The 26,408-nt window shown below is 48.7% G+C and overlaps 1 protein-coding gene across 7 annotated transcripts in view; it reads left to right on the forward strand.

Moving 5' to 3' along the window:
• The first annotated feature begins 9,355 nt into the window (after positions 1 to 9,355).
• The window catches only part of LOC137424590 (cyclin-dependent kinase 17), a 133,839-nt gene continuing 116,786 nt past the window's right edge, over positions 9,356 to 26,408 (forward strand). For 4 of the 7 annotated variants that reach the window (XR_013623045.1, XR_013623046.1, XM_068112191.2 and 1 more), the window contains exon 1: positions 9,471 to 9,644. The gene's annotated coding sequence lies outside the window, so the exon portion shown is untranslated. Of the gene's footprint in view, positions 9,645 to 26,408 lie in introns of all 7 variants that reach the window. The other 3 variants (XR_013623047.1, XM_068112193.2, XM_078775646.1) reach the window with 1 other exon arrangement.

The following is a 26,408-nucleotide window of genomic DNA, read 5'->3' on the forward strand; positions in this document are numbered from 1 at the left end:
GAGTGGAGGTGAGAGTAGTGAGAGTGGCACGGAGTGTGAGTTGGTTGTGACAGGTGAGCGAGGATGTACACCTGGAATGGAAGGATGCACACCTGGAATGGTAGAGCGTGTGTGGGAATGCACACTTGAGTTGGTCGTGAGGCACGTGGTTGGGTGTGCGAGTGAGGGCACACCTGTGATTGTCACAGAGGAAGTGACCGAGGAAGGGGCGCGAAGAGGTGTGTTGGTGAGGTGTGCGAGCGACGAATGTGTGCCAAGGTGTTCGGTGGTCAGGTGTGTGACCAAGGCTGGGAGCGGAATGAGTGTACCGAGGTGTGTAAGGAAAGGTACGAGGAGCATGGGAACAGCTGGAGGTATGAGCAAGAAAGGGGTAGCGTATGCATGTAAGCATCCAGGTGAGGCATCGATGGTAACCGGGTTAGAGGTTAGAACGACTTATAGCCGAATCGGGCCCTCGGTGCGCGTCGGGCAGCTTCGCGTGCCGCGAGGACCAGCGGGGATCCGAACCACGGCGGTTTCAAAAGAACCGCCGTACGCGATCCACGCTGGGCCTCGCTTGGAACGGCCGCGTCCGGGCTCCACTAGGCGGAGCGGGCAGCCCGATAGGAAGGGTCGTCATGGTGACCACTTTCTATTGAGACGTGCCGGCAGGTCGAGATCGGGACATTGGATGGCTCCACGCCGAGGTGGTGCATGGGATCTCGGCCCGGGTAAGCCCCCGTCCCTGCCCCGAATGCCGGACGCATCCAGCCGCCGGCACCAAAGAACCCGCGTTCATTGCTCGGCTGTACGAAGCCGAGCTTTAGAAGGGAATTGGCGCACCGAGAGGCATTAGTAAGTAGACTGTAATGACGAGGATAGTGTTTTGGCCCCGAAATTAGAAAAACAAAATTTGATGATTGGCAAAGGATTGGCAGTAATGATTGGCAGATGATGGGTAGTGATTGGCAAATTTTTGATTTGTTGAAATTTGATGTGCAAAATTGGTAGTGGGAGATGCCCGATGTGGTGGGATGGCAACTCTGTCATCACTCACAAGTGGGGCAAAGGAGCTATAGATTATGGGGTGTATGGCAGTGAAAACTAGCCCGGGTGGGTTAGGTTATATTGTTAGGGATCTAGCGAAGATGACATTAGGTAACGTTAAGGTTTAGATAGTGACTGATAACTGTAGTGGGGACGCAGGTAGATTAGAGTGGATGATAATGACGAGGGAGCGCAATAGTTTAAAGGGACGACTGGGAAGCGCAAGTTTCAGAGGGGAGTAGTTAGATGAGATGATGCTGTGTGAGAACTGGACAGGTGTGTGGAGCAGTGTATGAGTGAGTGATGGTGATGTGTGTTTTGTTGACCAACTGGTCCAGGAAGAGGAGGAGGGTGCAGGTGGCACCAGGTATGATTGCACAGGTGTGCAACGACAGGTGAATGGAGGACAGGTGTATGGAATAAATGGTATGGAGTATTGGAATGGATGGTCGTGGAGTGAGTATGGTGGAAATTGTGGAGTGGAGTGGATGGTGCGAAGGTGTGAATGGGGGAAGAGTGGACCCCCATCACGGATACCCGGGGCGGGTAGTGTAAGTGTTAGGTAGAGGGTACAGGTAAATTGTGGTTGGATATTGGCATCTGTGGTGCGAGTGAAAGAATGGTCTTTGGATGGGTGCATTAGTGTTGTGGAAATGGCTGGGCGTGTAGCCTGTTAGTGTGTGTAGTTGGTTTGGGCACTCCACCACTGTGAGGATGTCGGCCAGGTGAGGCCGCAGGTGGGCTCTGGGAGCCGGTAGTTGTGGATGGGGCCCGAGGATCCGGAGGACGGACCCGGGTAGCCCAGTGCCAGAGGGCACCAAGGGGTGACAGAGCCAGGAGAGGGCCTTCCCCAGTTAGTTAGGTTAGGGTGAGGAGCTAGGTAAGCTCGGGTGGCAACTGCAGTGGTGGAGGTGTGCAGGTGGGTAGACCTGCTGGGAGAGCTACACGTCGCAGCCCAGAAATTGTGCGAGGGAACCGAGAGATGAATCGGGGGAGTGAGACCCCAAATTGAGAAGCACCACAGTTTGGTCAATGGGAATTGGTTTTTAGAACCCATAGTGTAAGTTGGCCAATGGATTGGCAGGGAAAGACCCCGGGTAGTGTAAAGTGTGTTAATGTCATTTAGAAAGTAGTTAGGATGAAGTCTCCTCGCACCATCTGCATCCACTCACCTGAGGTGACAGGTACTCCACACCATGCCATGTTTTGATTATTTTTTATGATGCAAATGTTTGGATTGTGAGATGCATCATGACGTGGGTGTGACATTGTGCGTAATTCCATCTCTCCCTCCTTATGAGGATTGATGATGAATTGGGTGATGGCAAATTTTGGTTAGAGGGATTGTGGTGACGAATTTGTTATAGGAGAAATATGGGGAAGACTTGACAGTAGCGACAGATTGGTAATGTGTAGATTTTGTACATATGGGGTAAGGGCAAGGGTAGTGTAGGTGACAGGGGGGTGACGTACGGTAGGGACGAGCTTTCTCATTTCGCTCTCCGTACGCATTTCGCCTTGCATTGCCTTATTGACGTGTACCCTTGTGACCTTACCCCTCGCTCAATTGTCTTTCTTTTGTCTCCCACATGACCTGTGCGCCATTGGGTGCCGAGGGGAGCGTGCGTGAGTCCTCCATTGTGCGCCCGGAATTCCCAGAACCAGCTGTCTGCATCGATGCACCACATTATGGACCACATGCCTGTGGCCGAGCACCACTTATGGACCCCATGGTTTGGGGCATGGCCCCTCTGCTGGAACCGGCCATGAGGGCCCGAAATCTTGCTGGCGGACCTTGGCCACAGGGCACCGATGCCCCACAGGTGAACCACACTAGAACCACACAGGCCCTGTGGGCCATAAATAAAATAAATAAAAATGGACACATTGGGTGCAAGTTTTAATACAAATAGGCCGCCAGTAAGCAAAGCAAAAGGAATGACAACATCTGGAAGACCAAATAATAATAACCAGCAGAGGGAGCCGAAGAGCAAGAGATCACCTGCAGGGTTAGGGGTTGTTTGGTTATTTTTTTATTCTTGAACAATGGTGACTGCACCGATTGGTGCTTGGGTGTTTATTGGTGCGTTTTTAGGTGCTTTAATGGTGCGTCGATGCAGAGCAGACTGTCTCCCCCCCAGAAAGAACAATCACAGGTCCTGGGTTAGTTTTGTAAATAAAAATAGCGTCATTGTAAATAATGCTCCCCACCGTCAGTGTATAGTATGAAGACCATTCCGCAATTCGGTTAACTGTGGGCGTAAGTCTGTTAGGCAGGGTGCAATGGAGCAGCGGGACACATTTATTTATGTTTTAAAACTGTCGCACTCAGGGTCAGGTTAAAAGTAGAGGGAACTACACCTACGTGTCACACTAAATAAAAGTTGTAGGCCCGGGTTGTGCCTAAGAGGAGGAGGGTGCAGTGTTGCGGAGATGAGGACTGTATTTTTTTGATTGTGTGCTGTATTATTATTATTATTGTTTATTCTGTGCCCCCCTACCTCCGGAGCTGTGTAAAGGTGAAAGGGCATCCCATAATTAGTCCACAAGCATACACATCAGCCAAATAATAGAATACCCCTGTTTGATAGTTATCTCTTATTCTGTGTTTTAGAGTAAGGCTGTGTCTCCCATTAATTGAAGTACTCCATTGCACCAGTGAAAGAGAATAGATCCCCTTTCATTCCCATCCCCAAAAATCTACATCCCCTTTCGTCATTGCCAAGCCTCGATTCCCAATTACCTCCCCTCCAAAACCACCATTGAACATGTGCTCGAATCGGAGAAGAAAGGCGTGCCCGCCCGTCGTCATCAAGGGCGGAGCCAGAGGGTCGCACGACCAACCAGGGCTGAGGTGAGCACCCCGATGGGCGTGTCCAAAAGGCCGGCGGCTTAATCGCGGAGGCGCTATAAAAGGCGCGCAAGTGAGTGAGTCGTGAGTCAGGAGCGTCAAGAGAGAGTCGTGAGGAGTCAGTCAGTGGAGTCGGTGGTCAGTTGGTTGCGTTGGTTGCGGTGAGGAGTCGGTGGTGGTGGTCAGTTGGTTGCGTTGGTTGCGGTGAGGAGTCGGTGGTAAAGAGTGAGTGGACCAAGAACGAGTTGAGGGTTTGGACCAGACGAGTCGGACAAGGCCTGGCAAAGCACGCGACGTCCACAGCAGCCACAACAGCAGCTTGGGGGCCTGAACGGCGGTTTGGAGCAGGGCCGTGAAGGAACGGCGGCTGCTAAACGCGCCGGTTGTGCTGCAGGACCCCCCTTGGACCTTCCTCTCCCTCCAGCCATCCACCTCCTGCCATTCCATCCTTCTTGTGTACGTGAGTTTGTTCTGTTTGTTCTGTCCTGGGTTAATTAAGTCTGTATAAGCTAGTATTTTCACTGTGTCACCTGCGTCTTATGTGCTTGTAAATAAACGTGACTGCTTTCTTTTTGCTTATGTGTGTAAATAGTCAATAAATTCAGTAGTATTTCCAAACCTTTCTTTGCCTTCGTTTTCCTCTTTGCATTCATCGTTTTAGTCTTTTCCCTCATTGAGCAGCCGCGGTGCGATCTGGTCAACGTCAGGTGGAATCGGGTTCTAATCGGGGAGTAACTGTTCGGTCGCGGTTGGACCATCCGCTCGGCCCATCATACCATCTAAACCGCGATCAGTAACAATATATTGCTGCCCGATAAACGGGCTTTTCAGAGTACCCGAGTTTTGGTTTTGCTCAACAAAGAAACTCGGACGAATTCCCGTATTTTGTCGCGTCAATCCTTTCGACTCGCGTAGGAGCACAGCTCCTTCACTGGTGACCCCCGACATGGACACGGCAGTTGCCCTTAAACTGCCTACCTTCTGGGAGGCTACGCGGCAGTTTGGTTCGCCCAAGCGGACTCCCAGTTTGCCCTGCGAGGCATTACTGCCGACGACACCCGCTTCCACCATGTGGTAGCGGCACTCGGCTCCGCCACCGCAGCCCGCGCCCTGGGCCTCCTCCAGCACCCGCCAGCCGCTGACAAGTATGGCGCGATCAAGACGCTCCTCCTCGACGCATTCGCCCTCTCACCGGCAGAACGCGCACGACGCCTGCTCGACCTGCCCGAGCTCGGCGACACGCGCCGTCCAAGCGAATGGACTACATGCTCTCGCTGCTCGGTGAGCACTCCCCAGATTTTCTTTTCCGAGAGCTGTTCCTCCATCAGCTGCCTAGCCAGGTACGCTTCGCCCTGGCAGGCACGCAGATCACGGATCCCCGCGCCCTCGCCAGGGAAGCCAACAAGATCTCCTCGGCAGGCCAGCACATCGGGGCGGCTACCTGGAGCCCGTCGCCGTCCGAGGTGACGCCCATGGCGCCCGAGCGCCCGGTGCGGTTGGAGGCCGAACTGCCGGTGCAACTGGCGGCCGCCACACCGCGCCGACCGCTTCCAACACGATGGCCGGGGCCTCTACCTGACCAGGCGTGGTGTTCTTACCACGCCAGGTTCGGACACAAGGCTCGGACATGCCGACCCCCGTGCACTTTCGGCAAGTCGGGAAACGGCCGGGCCAGTGTTCATTACCAGCCATGAGCGCCGGCCACTCGGGCAACTTGCTTTTCATCAAGGACAAAGCGTCCGGGCGGCGTTTCCTTTGTGACACCGGCGCCCAACTGAGCGTCATACCCGCCTCCGAGCAGGACAGGCAGACCGCCGTTTGCGGCCCCTCCTTGGTCGCCGTCAACGGATCGGCCATCCGCACCTTCGGCCCGCGCAACGTCACCCTCTGCTTCGGCAGCCAGCGCTTTAATTGGACCTTTGTGATGGCGAGCGTGCCCATGGCTTTGCTAGGCGCCGACTTCCTCTGCACGCACGGGCTGCTGGTCGATGTCAAACAGCGTCGCCTTGTCAACGCCGAGACTTTCAGCTCCCTGTCATGCACGATGAGCAGCTCCGCGCCGACTGAACTAGCATGCGCCCTCCTGGCGGCGAACGAGTTCGCTCGCCTGCTCGCAGAGTTCCCGGCCCTCACGCGGCCGACGTTTTCGGCCGTCGCAGTGAGACATGGTATCGAGCACCACATACCAACTACGGGCCCGCCGGTCTACGCCAGAGCCCGCCGCCTCGACCCGGCCAAGCTCGCCGTGGCAAAGGCCGAGTTCGACACGTTGGAGCACCTCGGCATCGTGCGGCGCTCCGATAGCGCGTGGGCCTCGCCACTGCACATCGTGCCGAAGCCGGGGGGCGGCTGGCGCCCATGTGGCGACTACCGCCACCTCAACGACGTTACCACCCCCGACAGGTATCCGGTCCCGCACATCCAGGACTTTTCCGCCCGTTTGGCGGGGCGGGTCATTTTCTCGAAAATTGACTTAATACGGGGATACCACTAGGTACCTGTCAGGCCGGCCGATGTCCCAAAAACGGCTGTCATCACGCCGTTCGGCCTGTTCGAATTCCTGAGGATGCCGTTTGGCCTCAAGAACGCGTTCCAGGCGTTCCAGCGCTTGATGGACGACGTGCTGCGCGACCTGCCGTTCGTCTTCGTCTACCTGGACGACATCCTCGTCGCCAGCACGTCCCGGGCCGAGCAGCTCCTCCACCTCCGAACACTGTTCGGGCGCCTCAGCGAGCACGGCTTAATCGTCAATCCGGCCACTCCGGCCACTTCGGCACGACGGCCGTTGACTTTTTGGGCCACCACATCACCAGGAACGGGGCCGTGCCGCTGCCAACCAAGGTCGAGGCCATCACCGAGTTCCCGCATCCCCGCTCCATCAAGGCCCTGCAGGAGTTCCTCGGCATGGTGAATTTCGACCACCGTTTCGTGCCCCGCGCTGCTCAGCTCATGCGGCCCCTTTACGAAGCCCTCCGGGGCAAGCCAGCCAAGCATGACGTCGTCTGGTCCGCAGCCATGGACTCGGCATTCACAGGCGCAAAGCTGGCCCTCACCGACGCAACGCTGCTTGCTCACCTGGTGCTCGACGCTCCCATCGCCCTCACTACGGACGCCTCCGACTTTGCGGTGGGCGCCGTACATGAACAATGGGTGAACGGGGTTTGGCAGCCACTCCCTTTTTTTAGCCGGCAACTCCGGCCGAACGAGCTAAAATATAGCACATTTGACCGCGAGCTCCTCGGTCTATACCTGGCCGTTCGCCATTTCCGCCACTTCCTGGAGGGCCACCCGTTCACGGCTTTCATCGACCACAAGCCGTTGGTTTACGCGATGGCCAAAGTCACGGAGCCGTGGTCGGCCCGCCAGCAGCGCCACCTCTCCGCCGTGTCGGAGTTTACCACGGACATCCGGCACGTCGCCGGAAAAGACAACGCCGTGGCCGACTGTCTTTCTCGGGCCAGCGCGAACGCGGTCCACCTCGGCGTGGACTTCGCGCTTATGGCGGCCGACCAGACCACCGACACCACGGTGCAAACCCTCCGGGCGGCAGACACGGGCCTCCGCCTGGCCAACGTCCCCTTCGCGGACACTGTCCTGCTCTGCGACATCTCCCAAGGCCAGCCTCGCCCCGTCGTGCCCATTACCTGGCAGCACCGCGTTTTCGCCTCCCTCCACGGCCTTTCCCACCCAGGCCGGAAAGCTTCCCAGAAGCTGGTGTCGGCGCGTTTCGTCTGGCACGGACTTCGACGGGACGTCCGCGATTGGGCCAACGCCTGCATGGCCTGCCAGCGGGCCAAGGTCCACCGCCACACCCAGGCCCCGCTGGCACCTTTCACCGTGCCCGAACGGCGTTTCGACCACGTCAACGTGGACCTGGTGGGCCCCCTTCCCCCATCACGAGGTTTCACACACCTACTCACCATGGTGGACAGGACCACCAGGTGGCCGGAGGCCGTTCCCCTCGTTTCCACCACCACCGCCGACGTGGCGCAGGCTTTCATCGCCACCTGGGTCGCCCGTTTCGGCGCACCGGCGGACATCTCTTCGGACCGCGGTCCGCAGTTCACCTCCGAGCTGTGGGGCGCGGTCGCCCACAACCTGGGGGTCAAGCTCCACCGTACCACGGCCTACCACCCCCAAGCCAATGGGTTGTGCGATCATTTTCACCGCTCCATGAAGGCCGCGCTCATGGCCGGCCTTCAGGACGGCAGTTCGTCCGACCGGCTGCCGTGGGTCCCTTTGGGCCTCTGCACGGCCCCCAAGGAGGACCTCCAGGCGTCCACCGCCGAGCTTGTCTACGGCCAGCCGCTACGCGTCCCGGGCGAGTTCGTGCCCGACCCTACCAGTCCCTGGTCCGCAGCTCGCCAGCGCTCAGACCTCCAGGAGGCAGCCCGACGGTTTGCCCCCGTGCCAACGTCCCGCCACGGTGGCCCCCAGTCCTACGTCCCCCCAGCGCTTCGCACAGCGGAGTACGTTTTTGTGCATCATGACACACACCGGGGGCCACTCCGGCCGCCGTACGACGGGCCCTTCCGGGTCCTGCGACGGGTCGACAAGTCTTTCGTCGTCGACGTCGGCGGCAGGTCGGACCGGATTTCGGTGGACCGCCTCAAGCCGGCGCACATGGACGTCGACCAACCACCACGGTTGGCCCTTCCTCCGCGGCGAGGCCGCCCCCTGTCCACGGTTCCCCCCCCCCCGCTCGACCACCCACCACCACACCGGACCCCCCCCCTCCCCCACGACCCTCCAGGGGTCGCTTAGGCCGGGTCATCAGGACCCCCCTTAAATTGACCCTGCCGGTGCAAGTCGATTCTGGGGGGGCGCGTGTAGCGGTTGCCGCTGAGCATACACAATCGCCTTACACCTGCCAAAGACGCAACCAGGGAGCGATCACTGTACCGGGCTCGCCCAGGCCGCCCGGGCACGCCCGGGCACGCCCAGTCTCCCCTTTCCCGGGCAAACGCTCCGGCATGACGTGTTTGATTGCATATATATATTGCTGCCCGATAAACGGGCTTTTCAGAGTACCCGAGTTTTGGTTTTGCTCAATAAAGAAACTCGGACGAATTCCCGTCTTTTGTCGCGTCAATCCTTTTGACTCGCGTAGGAGCACAGCTCCTTCACATTCATATGTATACATAAAGTACAGTGTACATACATACTGTACACACATACATACTGTACATACATATATACATACTGTAGGACTTCATACTGTACATACACACATACTGTACATACATACATACATACATACATACATACATACATACATACATACATACATACATACATACCGTACATACACACATGCACACATGCACACACATACATATGTACATAAAGTACAGTGTACATACATACTGTACATACATACTGTACATACATACTGTACATACATACATATGTACATACATGCATATACATACACACTAATTAACAATACAAATGATTAATATTTTTGGTATTAACCATATACAATATATTTCTTTGTACTCTCATCTCTCCTTTTGTCCAAACATAACCAAATCCAAATGTGCTCATAATTGTAGTTTATTTTACACTCCGCCCCAAACGGTGGCCCCTCCCTCTCGCGCGGCATGCTGGGAATCGTCGTGCAGGTCTCGATGATGAGCTTTCGTTGATGAGTTTATTCTCAGCCAAACGCTGTTGCTCTGGTCAGACGCCGTCTCACTTGGGGCCTGAGCTCAACAGGACGCACTGGTGCTAATATTTTGTGACCGGGCGGCTCCTTGTCAGGCGGGTGAGTAAGAGCAGTTTTAAACTCAAGTTTGGAGTTTATGCTTTTGGGCCTTCGGCACTTGCTTGGTATGAGTGATGCGGGAACTCTCATTCTGCTGTAACCAACCAGTGCTTTGGACACGTTTGTGACATTTTATTTGCCCTGGCCGATTTCCAGTAGCGAAACAGCGGACAACCTTCGATCGTGTGTATATGTGCTTGGAAAAAGCGATCACGTTTGTTTATTGAGACAGTCCGGTGTTCTCTGTCCCTTACTTTTGCCCTTTCCTGTCTGCCCAGGTATTTTCCTGTCTGTCTCTGTCTGTCTGTCTGTCTGTCCAGGTCCTTTCCTGTCTGTCTGACTGTCCGTCCAGTTCCTTTCCTGTCTGCATAACTGTCTATCAGGGTCCATTCCTGTCTGCCTAACCGTCCGGTTCCTTTCCTGTCTGCCTTGACTGTCCGTCCGGTTCCTTTCATGTCTGCCTTGACTGTCCGTCCGGTTCCTTTCCTGTCCGTCCATGTCTTTTCCTGTCTGATTGTCTGTCCAGGTCCTTTCCTGTGTGTCTGACTGTCCTTCTAGGTTATTTTCTGTGTGTCTGATTGTCCGTCCAGTTCCTTTCCTGTCTGCATAACTGCCCATCAGGGTCCTTTCCTGTCTGCCTCACCGTCCGGTTCCTTTCCTGTCTGCCTTGACTGTCCGTCCGGTGCTCTTCCTGTCTGTCTTGACTGTCTGTCCAGGTCCTTTCCTGTCTGTCTGACTGTCCGTCCAGGCCCTTTCCTGTGTGTCTGTCCATCCAGGTCCTTTCCTGTGTGTCTGATTGTCCGTCCAGGTCCTTTCCTGTGTGTCTGACTGTCCGTCCAGGTCCTTTCCTGTGTGTCTGACTAACTGTCCGGGTCCTTTCCTGTCTGTCTGACTGTCCATCCAGTTCCTTTCATGTCTGTCTGTTTGTCTGACTGTCCAGGTCCTTTCCTGTCTGTCTGACTGTCCATCCAGTTCCTTTCATGTCTGTCTGTTTGTCTGACTGTCCAGGTCCTTTCCTGTCTGTCTGTCTCCGCCCAGGTCTTTTCCTGTCTGATTGTCCGTCCAGGTCCTTTCCTGTGTGCCTGACTGTCCGTCCAGGTCCTTTCCTGTCTGTGTTTGTCTGACTGTATGTCCAGGTCCTTTCCTGTCTGTCTGACTGTCCGTCCAGTTCCTTTCCTGTCTGCATAACTGTCCATCAGGGTCCTTTCCTGTCTGCCTAACCGTCTGGTTCCTTTCCTGTCTGCCTTGACTGTCCGTCCGGTTCCTTTCCTGTCTGCCTTGACTGTCCGTCCGGTTCCTTTCCTGTCTGCCTTGACTGTCCGTCCGGTTCCTTTCCTGTCTGCCTTGACTGTCTGTCCGGTTCCTTTCCTGTCTGTCTGTCTGTCCAGGTCCTTTCCTGTTTGTCTGACTGTCTGTCCAGGTCCTTTCCTGTGTATCTGACTGTCCGTCCATGTCCTTTCATGTCTGTCTGTCTGACTGTGCATGCAGTTCCTTTCCTGTCTGCATAACTGCCCATCAGGGTCCTTTCCTGTCTGCCTAACCGTCTGGTTCCTTTCCTGTTTGCCTTGCCTGTCTGTCCAGGTCCTTTCCTGTCTGTCTTGACTGTCTGTCCAGGTTCTTTCCTGACTGTCTGACTGTCCGTCCAGGTCCTTCCCTGTCTGATTCTGTCCAAGTCCTTCCCTGTCTGATTCTGTCGAGGTCCTTTCCTGTCTGCCTAACTGTCCGTCCAGGTCCTTTCCTGTCTGTCTGACTGTCCGTCCAGGTCCTTTCCTGTCTGTCTGACTGTCCGTCCAGGTCCTTTCCTGTCTGTTTGACTGTCCGTTCAGGTCCTTTCCTGTCTGATTGTCTGTCCAGGTCCTTTCCTGTCTGCCTGACTGTCCGTCCAGGTCCTTCCCTGTCTGATTCTGTCCAAGTCCTTCCCTGTCTGATTCTGTTGAGGTCCTTTCCTGTCTGCCTAACTGTCCGTCCAGGTCCTTTCCTGTCTGTCTGACTGTCCGTCCAGGTCCTTTCCTGTCTGTCTGACTGTCCGTCCAGGTCCTTTCCTGTCTGACTGTCCGTCCAGGTCCTTTCCTGTCTGATTGTCTGTCCAGGTCCTTTCCTGTCTGTCCAGGTCCTTTCCTGTCTGTCCGACTGTCCATCCAGTTCCTTTCTTGTCTGCATAACTGTCCATCAGGGTCCTTTCCTGTCTGCCTAACCGTCCAGTTCCTTTCCTGTCTGCCTTGACTGTCCGTCCGGTTACTTTCCTGTCTGTCTTGACTGTGCGTCCGGTTCTCTTCCTGTCTGTCTTGACTGTCTGCCCATGTCCTTTCCTGTCTGCCTGGTTGTCCTTCAGGGTCCTTTCCTGTCTGCCTTACTGTCCTTCGGGGTCTTCTACCTGACTGTCCTTCGGGGTCCTCTACCTGACTGTCCTTTGGGGTCCTCTACCTGACTGTCCTTCAGGGTCCTCTACCTGACTCCTTCGGGGTCCTCTACCTGACTGTCCTTCGGGGTCCTCTACCTGACTGTCCTTCGGGGTCCTCTACCTGACTGTCCTTCGGGGTCCTCTACCTGACTGTCCTTCGGGGTCCTCTACCTGACTGTCCTTCGGGGTCCTCTACCTGACTGTCCTTCGGGGTCCTCTACCTGACTGTCCTTCGGGGTCCTCTACCTGACTGTCCTTCGGGGTCCTCTACCTGACTGTCCTTCGGGGTCCTCTACCTGACTGTCCTTCGGGGTCCTCTACCTGACTCTCCTTCTGGGTCCTCTGCCTGACTGCTCGTCAGGTCATTTGCCTTACTGCTTATCGGGTCCTTTGTCCGACTGCCTGTCCGAGTCCTTGTCCATCAGCCAGACTGCCCGTCTGAGTCCTTGCCTATTCTTGCCTGTCTCGTACCCCTACACGGTCCCCACAGCCTGAGAGGAAGAAGAGGAGAGTTATAACAGTGGTGAGGAGTGGGTCTTTCAGAGACTGAGTAGTTGATGTACAGAATGGTCTTCCTAGACAAGCAGTAGTAGCAGAAACAGTTAAGAGGTTTAAAATGGAATTAGGTCGTTACCTCGAAGCATTGGGGATAGAGGGGTACTTGAATATTGGCAGGACTCGTAGTTGTCTTGAATATGAATCGGTGGTTGCAAGGGTACCTCTGTAGTGGTTCTGCCATCTGAAAGAGGGTCTCGTCAAAAGATTAACGTGTTAATGTTTTTTCATTCCCACCCTACAACCAAATGCGGTAATGCTGTATTTTGTCCAGGTACTGCTACGGAAGGGTTTTGAAGGTGCCAAGAAGGTGATTTGTGTTCTACAGTGTTCAAGTATATAATTCAATTTGAATAAAATCTGGATTTTAAAGGTTGTAGAAATTCTTTTTCGGATGTTTACCGCCGTTGATGCAGCGTCTTTTACACCTCCTTATTTAACACGTCACATTAGTTGTCCGTGCCCGTTGTTTGTGTCCGCCGTGACGTCTTTAAAACAGTAAATCTCCCGTTTGGAATGATTTTCAATGCTAAGAATCGCTTATTTTACGATCCGTAGGGATTTCCGAGACACCACGTATGAGTCCGGCACTGTGCCCATGCGCCTGACGTTGCCCAACCTGCCAGCACCAGTACTCGACTAATTTTGGAAGAGTGAGCTTTGTACATAGCTGCGTCCAGACCCCTTTAAACGCGCCATACTTGATGGCAGAGCAACGGACATTCACATTTGTTAAAAATCGTTTTGCCAAATGTTTTCTTGGATTGTGATCTTTAAATACCTCGCCATTTGTCAAGCTTATTTTTGTTTTTGGGTGCCGGGAACGCTGTGGGCCAAAAGGTTGTTTATACATTGCTCGCCTTAGCCAAATACACCATTTACATTGTCATCGGAATTCCGTTTTGGGTCAACAACTTCCCCTAAGCTTTCATTGTGAGTTTCTGCTCCTTCAGCACATCATGAAACCTTCTTCATTCGTTCAGTGTCCGATTGCACTTGCTCGATAAGTCCAGTAATTGAAGGGACTGATTGTTTATGGCCTTTGAGAGTCCTGCAACTGGTGTCGAATTGCCTCTCACATGCCGCAAGTGCTAGATGTGGGAACAAACCCTGACCGCTTTTGTTGCTGACCCGTGTTTTCTTCAATGTCTGTTTTGCAGTTGCTTATCCCATTTCAGAGTTGCTTCAGCCACAAAGTGCTAAGTAAGCATCGCCAGGGACTGTCTGTACATGAGCAGATGGCCTTTTTTGCTTTCAAAATAATTGCACATTTTCCACACACAGCTAACGCTGAATGTTGTTTGCATACACGTGCCGTTCTGAAAGCGAGCTTGCACATTTCATTTTTCCTGTACAACTTGGATGTTCCTTGACTCGACCGTCGACTGTGGAAAGCACGATATTTGGTCATCGGTTTGTGTACCCTTGTACAGAGCTTGTATAGTTGAGATTTATACGACTCTAGATTGTAGAAAATCAGCTGAAATTTTGTTTTGTTGTGTTCGAATGAAGTCATCCGATCTATACTGGCCACTGGGGAATTGCTGTACGAAGCTGTGTTTCTCATTGGAGAATGGTGGTTACCTCCGCCACCGGAGGTGGATGGAGGTTGTTATGTTTTCATCCCTATCTGTCTGTGAACAAGATATCTCAAAACGTTGTGGACAGATTCGGACGAAATTTGGCAGAAATGTAGCGTATGCGACGAGGAAGAAATGATTTTATTTTGGTGAAGATCCGGATTCGGATCCGGCTACTAGAATTTTTAAGGTGATTCTTCACCATTGGGAGATCGGGCCAAAAACGATACATAGCAGGATATCTCAAAAAGTTGTGGACGGATTTAGACAAAACTTGGTGGAGAGGTTGGGTGTGTGATAAGGAAGAATTGCTTCTATTTTGGTGAAGATTTGAATATGGATTTGGATACGAGATTTATTTAATTTTAAAGTGATTTTTCACCATTGAGAGATAGGGCCAAAAATGATACATAGCAGGATATCTCAAAAAGTTGTGGACGGATTCGGACGAAATTTGGCAGAGATGTAGCGTATGTGACGAGGACGAACTTATTTTATTTTGGTGAAGATCCGGATTCGGATCGGGCTACTAGAATTTTTAAAGTGATTCTTCACCATTGGGAGATCGGGCCAAAAACGGTACATAGCAGGATATCTCAAAAAGTTGTGGATGGATTTGCACAAAACTTGGTGGAGAGGTTGGGTGTGTGATAAGGAAGAATTGCTTCTATTTTGGTGAAGATTTGAATGTGGATTCGGATATGAGAATTATTTAATTTTAAGTGATTTTTCACCATTGAGAGATCGTGCCAAAAGTGATATATAACGTGATATTTATAAAAGTTACAGACGAGTTATTGCTAAACTTGGTGGACGAGTTGGTTCGGTGGCAAGAAGAAGCCCAATTAGATTTTGGTTCAGGTCCGAATCCAGATCCGGCTTATCAGTGGGATACAAACTACAAAACTTAAACTGTTCAGTCTAGTGGAGGTATGTGCTCTACCGAGTGCAGTTCTAGTTTGTAGATGTACTCGTACGTGAGGAATTCAATCAGATTAGAGTTTTGATATAAGGTTTTGCACTATATTGGGAGCACACATGCATTGATTATAAATCTTTCCATTGCACTTGCCAGTTCAACGCACAGCCAGCTCTGAAAGTGCTTTTAGAAATGGGGTTCAGAGCTTGCTTGGTGAGGGCTGCACTAGAAGCTTTGTATGGTGTTTTTCCATTAATTGGAAAGTCTTTCGCGCCTGGTGTGTATGTGAATCCACCGTCTACACTCCTAATCCCTATTACCAGAATTACATGATGTACCAACAATTACATTCAATATACTTACTGGTGTGTAATATATTGGAAAAAGTTGATCATTTTATATTGTACAAAGAAATTTACACAGGAGGAGGCCATTTGGTTCATCATGCCTGTGCTCTATCAACACTATATTAATTAAATCCATAAATTCATCGACTTAGTTTCACTGGGGGGAGGGTTGGAGGAGGAAGGAGGAGACGAGAAATGGGAGTCCTCTGAGTTCTCGAAGTAAGTGTGAGAGTGTGTGTGTGTGTATGTATGTGTGTATGTGTGTGTGTGTGTGTGTCGTTGTTGGTTATCTCCATTATTTGGGTTTTAGAAGGTGCAACGGAGTCCTCCTCCGTTGGACTCAGTTGGTAGGACTGGTGAAGTATCCAAACCCCACTTTTTTTTTCTTTTTTTTTCGTATACCAGATCGAGGCTCGTGAAAGAGCTAACATTAATCACACAAAAAGTCAAACCGACACATAAAACACAAAATAAGGGGAGCGGTAGACAAGATGGGGAGAGAGGGTGAAGGACACAAACACAACATTTGAGAGCAGGGACATCGAGAGAACTGTGGGAGGGAGCGGGCTTGGGGGAGGTGGGAGTGGTATAAAACATATGGACACTGCAAGGACTTCCAGGAAAGAAGTTGGAATTTCAAAAAAAGTGTATCTGGGGTGAATTAGCGGGGGTAGAAAAGATCAAGGTTTTGGATAGGGGAAGATAAGAGATGGTGGCGAACAGCTGTTTTAAAGACCTGGAGGGAGGAGTGGGATTGAAGGGAGTGGGGGAGTTTGTTCCAGAGGCGGGAGAAATGGGGAATGAAGGAGTGAAGGTGAGCAGAGAGCCTAGATTTTGGCAGTTTAACCATAAGAGGGTTGCAGGCAGATCTTGTGCGACCTGTAGGAATATTTGGGCGACAGAGCACAAAGAGAGCTGGGGGAGCAAGGCCGGAGAGGAGTCGGTAGAAGACAGAAAGACCACCAACCTGCCTGCGGTGAGTGAGTGAAAGGCCCTCGGAGTTAGTTAGAGAGCATCCTTCCGCCAAACTTTGGTGAAGGATTGCGATTCATGGGCGAAGTTGTGATGTTCTCAGAGTTTTGTTCCAAGGGCTCTTTTCAGGATCATCACTGAGCCCTGTACAGCCTCCAACTGTAGTTAATTTGTGGTCTTGTTCCCAGGGATAGTTTTTAAGATCTCTGTAAGGTTATTCTTTATCATTCCCGTTGCCCCAATTATCACTGGTACAATTTTGGCGCTCTTTAGCTTTCAGGATCTTTTCACTTAATTATTGTGGTCTTGATATTTGACCTTTTTCTTGATTTCTGCATTATTTCGGCCAAAATCGCTGAGTACTGTGTCCAGTCGCAGTGCTTTGTTTTCTATGTTCTTGCTGGATGGGATCATCAGGTCATACGGGAGAATTTTGTCCCTGTTTTCAATGATGGCTTTTGGTTCATGTTTTCATGAGTTTTGTGGAACTGGGATATTGAAATTTCTGCAGATGTGCCAGTGGATTACTCTCCATACCTTGTTGTGCCTTTGGGTGTACAGCTGCTCTGACATGAGTTTTTATTATTATTTTTTTTACATCCTGTTATAGTCTATCCAAGCTGTGGACAATTTGGTTCTTCTTGTATTGCAATTTTTGAGTATGGCCTTGTTTAGTAATAGGTGGTCTATTGTTTCATAACATCCTCTCTTACATCCCTTCTGTTCTGCCTCTCGGTCTCCTTGTTGTGCTAGGTGGTGGTACATTGTTTCTGTGATGATTCCTGTTAAAAGTTTGTATGTTGTTGGTCGACAGATTGTTGGCCGGTATTTGTGGGGTATTTGGGTCTCTTCAGATTTTGGGATGAGCAAGGTGTTACCTTCTGTGAGCAATTCATCCATTTCCTGATCCCCTCGGATAAGTTCATTGAATGCTTGAGTGTAGTGAACGTGGAGAGCATCAAATTGCTTTTGCCAGAAGTTTGTGATCCCATCTGGGCCAGGGCTTTTGAAGTTTGCCATCTTTGCAAGTTGTTGGTTTACCTTTCTGCATAAATTATTACTTGGGGCATTTCCTCGAGATGTTGCTTCTTCTCTTCCAGGTTTCGGATCCATTCCGCCTCCTTATTGTGTTATTTTCGATCCTCATAAATTTCTTTCCAGAATTGTTCCAGTTCATCTTTTTCAGGATGGAATGACACATTCTGCTGCCGTTTCCCTAGTTCAAGGTAGAATCTTTTCAGTTTGTTTTCAAACATCTGGCCTTGTTTTCTCCTCATGTTATCCTTGTAGGTTTTTATTTTCCTCGGTATCATTTTGATTTTCAGTTTGTTTTCAGTAACCATTACCTCTAGGTCTTTGTCTTCAATTTCTATTTTATTTTCTGGATTATACTCTTTCGTTTTGGGCTTTGATTTCATCTTTGGACTTGTTTTATTTGTCCTGTCCCCTTTATGATCATCTTCCTTCGTGCCCTGGGTCATTGCTTCCATGGTGGTGCTTGGTGTTTATTTGTGGAACCTGTTCTGTTCTTGCAGTGTTTCGTTGCTGCTTTTTCCTGAATGAATAGTGCTGCTGCAAAATTCCCGATGTTTATTTCTTTCAGCCTGGATGGTGTCCATGCCTTGTTGTGCCATGTCAGTGCTGCATCGTGCCATGTTTCTTCTGGAGTATTGTATCTGATTTGTCAATTCATACAAAATCCCTGATAAACTGTCAACTGAACGGAAAACTAAAACCTACCAATCTGTGGTGAACATGTGACCCCCCATCTTCACGAACACCATCTTCATCAAAATCGCGGGCACAAGGCTCAAAACTATACGGTGCCATAATTCCCCTGAAAGTGTTTCCATCACTAATTCCGTCTCCAATAGTTTCTTTAAAATCCCATTTTCAACATACCAAGAACATTCAGCGTTGCTAATGATGGTGGAATCGGTTTCGGAATCCGAGCTCAAAGTACACTTTCTCGATGTAAACTGCCACTTGGATCAAGGTGAGTTCATCGTGTGACGTCGCTGGTGAAAATGAAAATCGACACGCGAGGGCTTTTTTTCCACACTTTGTGATTGGCAAAAAAAAATGCAAAAATTCTTTTCCTTTAAATTAGACTGTGAATCAATGGTTTTTCAGAAAAAAAATCATTTAGGTTCCCTTTAATGGCTCTGCTATAACTCGGCTGTTGTACCCAACTTCTCCAGAATTTTGTGTCCTTTGCACCTGATATGGTGGGAAAGTTTCTAGCAACCCTCGACTCTGACTCAACTGACTCTACTGAACAACTGGATTGGACGGCATCAGCTCATGTGTTCTAAAAATCTGCTCTGTTGCACTTGCACTTCCTCTCGCTGCGCTTTTCACCCTGTCACTTACCCTTGGTGATCTTCCATCTGCTTGGAAATCGGCCCAAATCACAGCATTACTAAAAGGTGCAAAACCCCCTTCACTGCAGATCAATTAGCTTACTTACTTCCAATCGTCAGCAAGGTCATGGAATCCATCATTGCAGTCGATATGAAATGCATTCTTTTCTCCAACAGCCTAATCTCGATTTTTCAATTCGGATTCAGATCTGGTCCCTCTACCTTGCTGATGCTGCTTCTACTCTCCCAACAATGGATGGAGGCTCTCAATATCAATCATGAGATCAGGGCCATGGGCTCTCTGCACATAACTTGGGCTTTCAGTACAGTCTGGCATCCACCTTGCTCTCCAAACTGTCTGTCTATGGAATCCAAGGCCACCTCCAATATGGAATCCAATCCAAGGATTCCTGACTTCCTCGACTCTGGTAGCCAATGTGTGACTCTCAATAGAACCCTTTCTTCTCCTCTCCCCATCAAGGCTGGAGTGCCCCAGGTCAGTGGTTAAGGCCCCATACTATTTTGAATCTTCATCAATGATCTCATTAACTCTCTGGAAAATCCTCTATCTCTTTGCTGATGACTCCATTCTCTGCCGTGGCATTCCTCATCCTTCTGATAGACAGGCAGCCACCTCTTCCTTTTTCTCATACCTTGCCAAAATCTCAAACTTGTCAAAAACCTGGAACATATCTTTCAATTCTGAGAAATCTCTCTCTCTCTCTCTCTCTCTCTCTCTGTCTGTCTCTGTCTCTGTCTCTGTCTCTATCTCTGTCTGTCTGTCTCTATCTCTGTCTCTATCTCTGTCTCTATCTCTGTCTCTATCTCTGTCTCTATCTCTGTCTCTATCTCTGTCTCTATCTCTGTCTCCATCTCTGTCTCCATCTCTGTCTCTATCTCTGTCTCTATCTCTGTCTCTATCTCTGTCTCTATCTCTGTCTCTATCTCTGTCTCTATCTCTGTCTCTATCTCTGTCTCTATCTCTGTCTCTATCTCTGTCTCTATCTCTGTCTCCATCTCTGTCTCTCTCACTCTCCGAAAGGACAGTTCTGCACACCCTCCCATCTACTTTCTCAACAACCATCTCAGAGGTTCAGTCACTCAAACTCTTGAGTCTCACTCTCAGCCATGTTCTCACTTGGGCAAGCCACATTTCAATGTTGGCCTCCAAAGCCAGTTGCACACTGGGCATTCTCCATCTTACAAAGTCCTTCCTTGGCACACCTGAGCTTCTATCCACCTTCAACACTTTTGTCCTCAGCTTGATGTCGTACTGCTCTCCCCTCTGGGCTGGCTCCCTGCCTCACATTTTGCTCAGCTTGACACCGTGGAAACCAAGGCTTTCAAGATCATTGGATTCTCTCGTGATGAAACGGAAGCTATGGGTTTATCACCTCACCATCGCCGACAGGTCACTGGTCTCTGTCTTCTTCTGCCTCATGTCTAGTCTTGCACCCTCTGCCCTCTCTGTGTTATGTCCCCTTCCCAAGTATCTGCAGGACACATGTGGTCCACCAGCAACCCTTACCTAGTAAAACTGCCTCAATCCAGAATCACTGCTCACTTCCACTCCTTTATTCTTCTCCTTTCCGGCTTGTGGAACCGCCTTTCACATTCTCTTCAATCTCATTCTTCCCTCCGGGTCTTCAAGACAGCTGTTCAACACCATCTCAAGTCATCCCCCATCCAAAGCCATGATATTTTCTACACCCATTAAACCACCCCCACCCCTTCCAAAAATTTTGCTTATGTATCCATCTTGTCCACCCATTGCATTCTCCCCTATCCGCCATCGTTATCTGCATCCCTTGTTTGTCCATCTCCGTCCACCTTCTCCCTATGCCCTGGTGTTGACATTTTCCATTTTTCTTGCTGTTCCCTTTGTTGTTTTGTCCTGATCTGTTCTGTGTCGTATCTCTTCCATGAGCCTCGACTATGTATACAAAAAAAGTGAAGGCCCCCCCCCCCTCCCTCCACCATAAAAGGTGTTTGAAATTGATATGTATTTTTCATCTTTTGTGGAGGACTTCCACCAACTATGGGTAATTTTCAATGGCAACCATGTTCCTTATCACTCAAGTTGACTGCAGTAAGTGGAAAAACAATTGTGTTTGAACATTTAATGTCTGCATGAACAGATAAGTGAAAATTTTCCAAACAGAATAAGCTAAGTCTGACCTAGCAAGTCAATTAATTAATTTATTATTATTTTTAACTCAAATGAGCTCACTTAAATGTCTTCTTTGTTTACCATTTTGGGCTGTGTTTGCTTGTTTCATTCATTTTACATGATTCACGAGTTATATTAGCTAACATTTGTTGTCTGTCATTTTTTGCAGTTGTTGTGTGAGAGCAATGTGGTGTGTGCCCCATTTTAGAATAGGTACACAGTATCCCAGCGTGTCGTAAGAGGCGACTAAAGGGTTGGCGTCAGGAAGGGCATCCGGCCATAAAAACATTGCCTCAAAAAGAGAGCCATGGTGATTGCCATGGGGCCCGCAAGGCTAACCCCCGCTTTAGCAGGGAAAATGGACTTAAAAAGGGAATTTTTTTAAATGTAAGAGCAAAACAACAACAACAAAAAAACCATAGGGGCAATACCCCTGGTGCTCACCTGGGAGAATAAACAGTATACAGCATTGACTAAAGGTATTTTAAACCAATGTCAATGGTTGCTAGAAGACACGGCAGCATGTAGAATCATACTCACATAATCATAAGATTTTAAACAAACAAACAATAAAATACCTATTTTGGGGGGCAACTCCACTCCGTGTATCTCCTCAGATCCCAATTTTTCCAATGCCTTGAACAAACATTGGTTCATCATGGATGATAAAGGTTGTGGTGAAGTTTCATCAAAATTGTGTGTGGGTTCTGAGAAAAAAGCAAATTCCTATTTTGGAGGATCAAACCTGGATCCACTTTGACCCCTGGTAGAACCCTGTAGACCCAGATTTTTTTTTAATGCCGTGAACAAATTTTAGTCACAACACAACAAATATCATTTGTGCCAAATTTGGTCGCAATCTCATCAGTGGTTTCAGAGAAGAAGTTTCAAGTGTTTACGGACTGACGGACTGACGAACTGATGACGCGCCAGCATAAGCTCCCCTGAACTTCGTTCCAGGTGAGCTAACAAGAACGACACTCTTTGACGTCACGATGTTGACCGATATGCCTCCGCCCACATTATTACATCATGATAATACTTGTACCAAGCTTGATTTAAACCCATTCAGCTGTTCTCAAGTATCACATTTTTACCTGACATGACCTCTGACCTCAACAAAATCACAAAATAATCCCACTCCTCACCTTTGATGCCAAAATATAATCAGTTCTTCTTTGCATCATAAAAAAATACTAATACGAACTTTGGTCAAAATTCCATCACTGGTTCACAAGTTGGTGCGGCAACATAATTTTTACTTAACATGACCTCTGACCTTTGATCTCTTGAGCCCAACATTTAATCAGTTCATGTTTACATCATTATACATACCTTTACCAAGTTTGATTTAAATCCCTTCAGCTGTTCTCAAGTTATCACATTTTTACGTGACATAATGACCTCTGACCTTTGACCTCTTGACTCTAAAATCTAATTAATCAGTTAATCTTTGCATCATATATACTTCTAACAAATTTGTTCAAAGTCCCATCACTGGTTCACGAGTTGGCGTGGCAACAACTTTTACTTAACATGACCTCTGACTTTTGATTCTTGACCTCAACATCTAATCAGTTCATATTTTCATCATTATACATGCCTGTACCAAATTTGACTTATTTCCCTTCAGCTGTTCTTAAGTTAACGGCTAACGCGGTAACGAAATAATTGTAAATTAACATGACCGTTGATCTTTGACCCCTTGACCCCAAAATTGAATCGGTTTATATTTGCATCATATTATATAATTATACCAGGTTTGGTGAAAATCCCATGACTAGTTCACAAGTTAGCTTGGTAACATAATTTTTACCTGATGGGATGCCTGACATTTGATAATAACATAGTTAACATAATTAACATAATTCCATGTGTAAATGTTGTTCAACAGGTTGTGCTGTATTGTGGTTGTATTGTTCTTGTTTTATCCAAAAAAAATTCTTTTTGTTATGGTACGCATGCATTTTCCAAGAGACAGTCATTTTCTCCCATTAGAATCATTGTAATCGTTTCAACCATTATTGTAACTCGTGAGATACCCGTGCTACGCACGGGTGGGAGGCCAGAAGCAAACAGGCAATGCAGATACGGTGAATGCTAAAGCATGAAACCAATAAATTCCACATTCCTGTAGCATTTTCAGTCGCACATCAGACATGGACAGCAAGTTCGTGAAGGACTTCCATGAAAAACGTACCCGTTCGCAAACAAACGGGTACGTTCACGTATAGAAACATCGATCGTGGGTCCGTGGCAAATCTGCATATGGCGATCCATCACGGCAAGTAGAAACCATCATGGCATGTCGTTATTCACTTGAACTCGATATCTCTTTTTTCATTCCAAACAACATAACTCCAATCACAAATTAATCACAAAATAAAGTTTTAACAACATTGTTAATGTTTCCTTCATTGTAAAAACTACCAAGTCAACAGTTAAAAGGATTTTGAGCCGATAGGTATTACGGCCTTGGCAAGATCGATGGAGACAGCGATCTGTTAGTTTATACACCGCCCAAATAGCTATGTGAATTCTCTCATGTAGAGATAAAACCCACGTCGTTTGAACTTTGGCCGAGGTCATTATTTACTTTTAATGATGTTTATTTACGAATCAAAAAGAAGATAATTGGTTTTGGGTCGTCCTTTCCGCATATCTCGTGGGATTGTGAGTTGGAGAGACGGCCGTGATGTCGGGGAGGGGGTTGGCGTTCTCTCAAGCAGGGATTCAACCCATGTCCTTATAAAAGGTCTTTGTCCGAGGTCACCGAGTCCGATCGGTGCAGCCGATTGGTGCAGCTGTGCAGCGATTGGTGCAGCCGTTTGTGCGGCACCCGGGAAAATAACGTTATGCGGGAGTCCAAACCTGAAAATGCTGGATGCCAAAGCTGAAATTGGAAAAACTAAATAGCCTATTTTACTCCAGGTGATCCCAGGATTACCCACCCAAAATATCGTTGCGATCGGTTCAGCCGTTTTTGCGGTACCTTCGAACGAACGAACGAACGAACGGACAGACGGACAGACAGACACAGACAGACGGATGGACATTTGGTGAATTTTTGTAAGATGTGTAATGGCTGGATGATGAGAAAAGAAAGAAAAAAAGGTACAATTTGGTGATTTTCCAAACTCACAATTTGGTATTTTACCGATGTATTTTCGTGTCTTTTTCGCTGTCCCTGTTTGTCGTAAAAAGGCGACGAAAAGGGTTGGCGGCAGGAAGGGCATCCGGCCGTAAAACATTGCTTCAAAAAGGGGACCAAAAAACAACAACAACCACGGTCCCCGAAAAAGGCCAACCCCCGCTTTGCGGGGAAAAATGGCCTCTAGAGGTGGTTGTTGTGCTTGTTGTTTTTGCTCTTGTTAGTTGAGATGGAAGGTTGAGATTGCAGGATTGTGTGAGGAGTGATATCAATGACATGGGGTGGTTGGAAAGTGTTGAGAGTTGGCTGAAGAGTGGAGAAGTCTCATGGTCAAGGCAGGGTAGAAGCTTGGTACCATCTTGGAGCCTCACCCCTTATAATGGTCCATGCAATCTAGCCTATTTTTTCACTCAACTTGGAACAAATTGCAATATAATTTTTTTTGCCACAATGCATTTCTACAAGGTCCCCAGAACAACATACTAAAAGTCCCAAGCAATCCCAACATGGGAAATATGTTTAATTTGCATAATCCAATATGGCCGCCAATCTGCAATTATAGAAGTTAGTAATAGCAATGAAAAAATAATTATAACACTCTAATTATAATTATATATAATTATACTCTAATAAATAATAAATAAATACTCTAATTATAATTATAACACTCTAACTCTAACACTCTTTATTTAAGAACAATGCATCCAGTATATTGCGGACAATGTTGACCATAACGTAGCAACACTAGATGGCACCGGGACATTTCATGGCATGGGCATCATAGCTACTGTTGCACCACAAATAAAGACCTCAAGACCTGTTCCCAAAGTGTCTGTTACAGCTTCGGACATTGCTGCAGTTGGCCGTATAAACATTGAGTACTTCCGTATCCCTGCAATGATGCCACCACACTAAAGTTTGTGTCAGCTCAGGCCATGCGACATGGTGTTACTCCTGTCCTCACATTTGATCAACCCTTGTATTGGAAAGCATTATCAATTGTTCGATCTCAACCAGTTGACAGTCATCTCCGGCGAATGGTCCTCAAACTGGGAGGCTTTCACATGGAAATGAGTTTCCTGGGTAGCATCGGGCATCTGATGGCAGGTTCCGGATTGGAAGAAGTCCTTGAGGTTGTGTACGCTTGTAACATCGTGAGCCACATGTTGACTGGCAAGGCTGTGTCCAGAGCAGTCCGTAGTCACATGCTAGTAGATGCTGCACTGAACACCATCCTTCTGTCCAGCGCATACAATGTACCAGTGCCATCCAAAATGAAAGCAGAGGACCCTGATGAAGTGATGACGGGTGATGATGTCGAACAACATTCTGACACAACCGACTTGACCATAGCAGCAGAAGTATATGACAATGCAGTTTCCTCTACAACATCTGTAGAAAACGTGTGTTTGGCAGATGTCTGGACCAGAATTCAAGGCAAACTGAAGGAAAAGAAGGATATAATGACCACAATGTGGACCGCAGAACTCTGGGTACAATATATGGAAATGGTAGACATTCTACAGAGGTTTCTCAAGGCTGAACACAGGCAATTGGAAAATGCATCTCTAATCAGTACGTGAAATGTTACCATACTTTGCAGCATCTGGACACACACTATATGCAAAGTCTGCATATATCTATCTTCAAATGATGTTAAATCTGCCAGAGACACACCCAGAAGTCAACCAGAAATTTGAGCAGGGATACCACGTGGTGAGACGCAGCGACAGATATTGGTCAGGATTGTCGAACGATCTCATTATTGAACAAGTGCTCATGAGAAGTGTTAAGACAAGTGAGGGACTTACAAGAGGAAAGGGGGTGCAGAAACCCAGCGCTTGGTGTGGGTCCTATCTATGCCAGCGTGTGCAAACATCAATGATGCCATGCAAAAGCTCGGTGGTGTGTCATATGAAACCAGTGACCAACACAAGAACATATCATCAGCAAGACAAGCAAGAGATGTCAGTGACACCCTTGACCTTATCAGTTATCTTGAAAAGAGAAACCCATTTGTTAATAACAGTACACTGCTCAACATTGCAAATGGCATGACAGCTCAGGAAGGAGTCAATGTTGAAAGATCAAGAGAGGTTGGTGAACGGATTATAGCGTCAATGGTTGGGAAATCTGTCGATGAGTTTGTCTTCCGAAAAGCTGATCAAGCAAAGACACTCGGTACAAGATCAACTGTCAAAATCAAAGGCGAATCTGTGAAGGTGGATCCACAGCTGATATTCCAGAGGCTGATGACTGTCGCTGAACGCTGAGAAAATGTTCCATCACTGTTCAAGTATGAACTC

This window comes from Myxine glutinosa, chromosome 4, assembly GCF_964187855.1.
Source record: "Myxine glutinosa chromosome 4, kmMyxGlut1.1, whole genome shotgun sequence".
In the NCBI taxonomy this organism is placed as follows: domain Eukaryota; kingdom Metazoa; phylum Chordata; class Myxini; order Myxiniformes; family Myxinidae; genus Myxine; species Myxine glutinosa.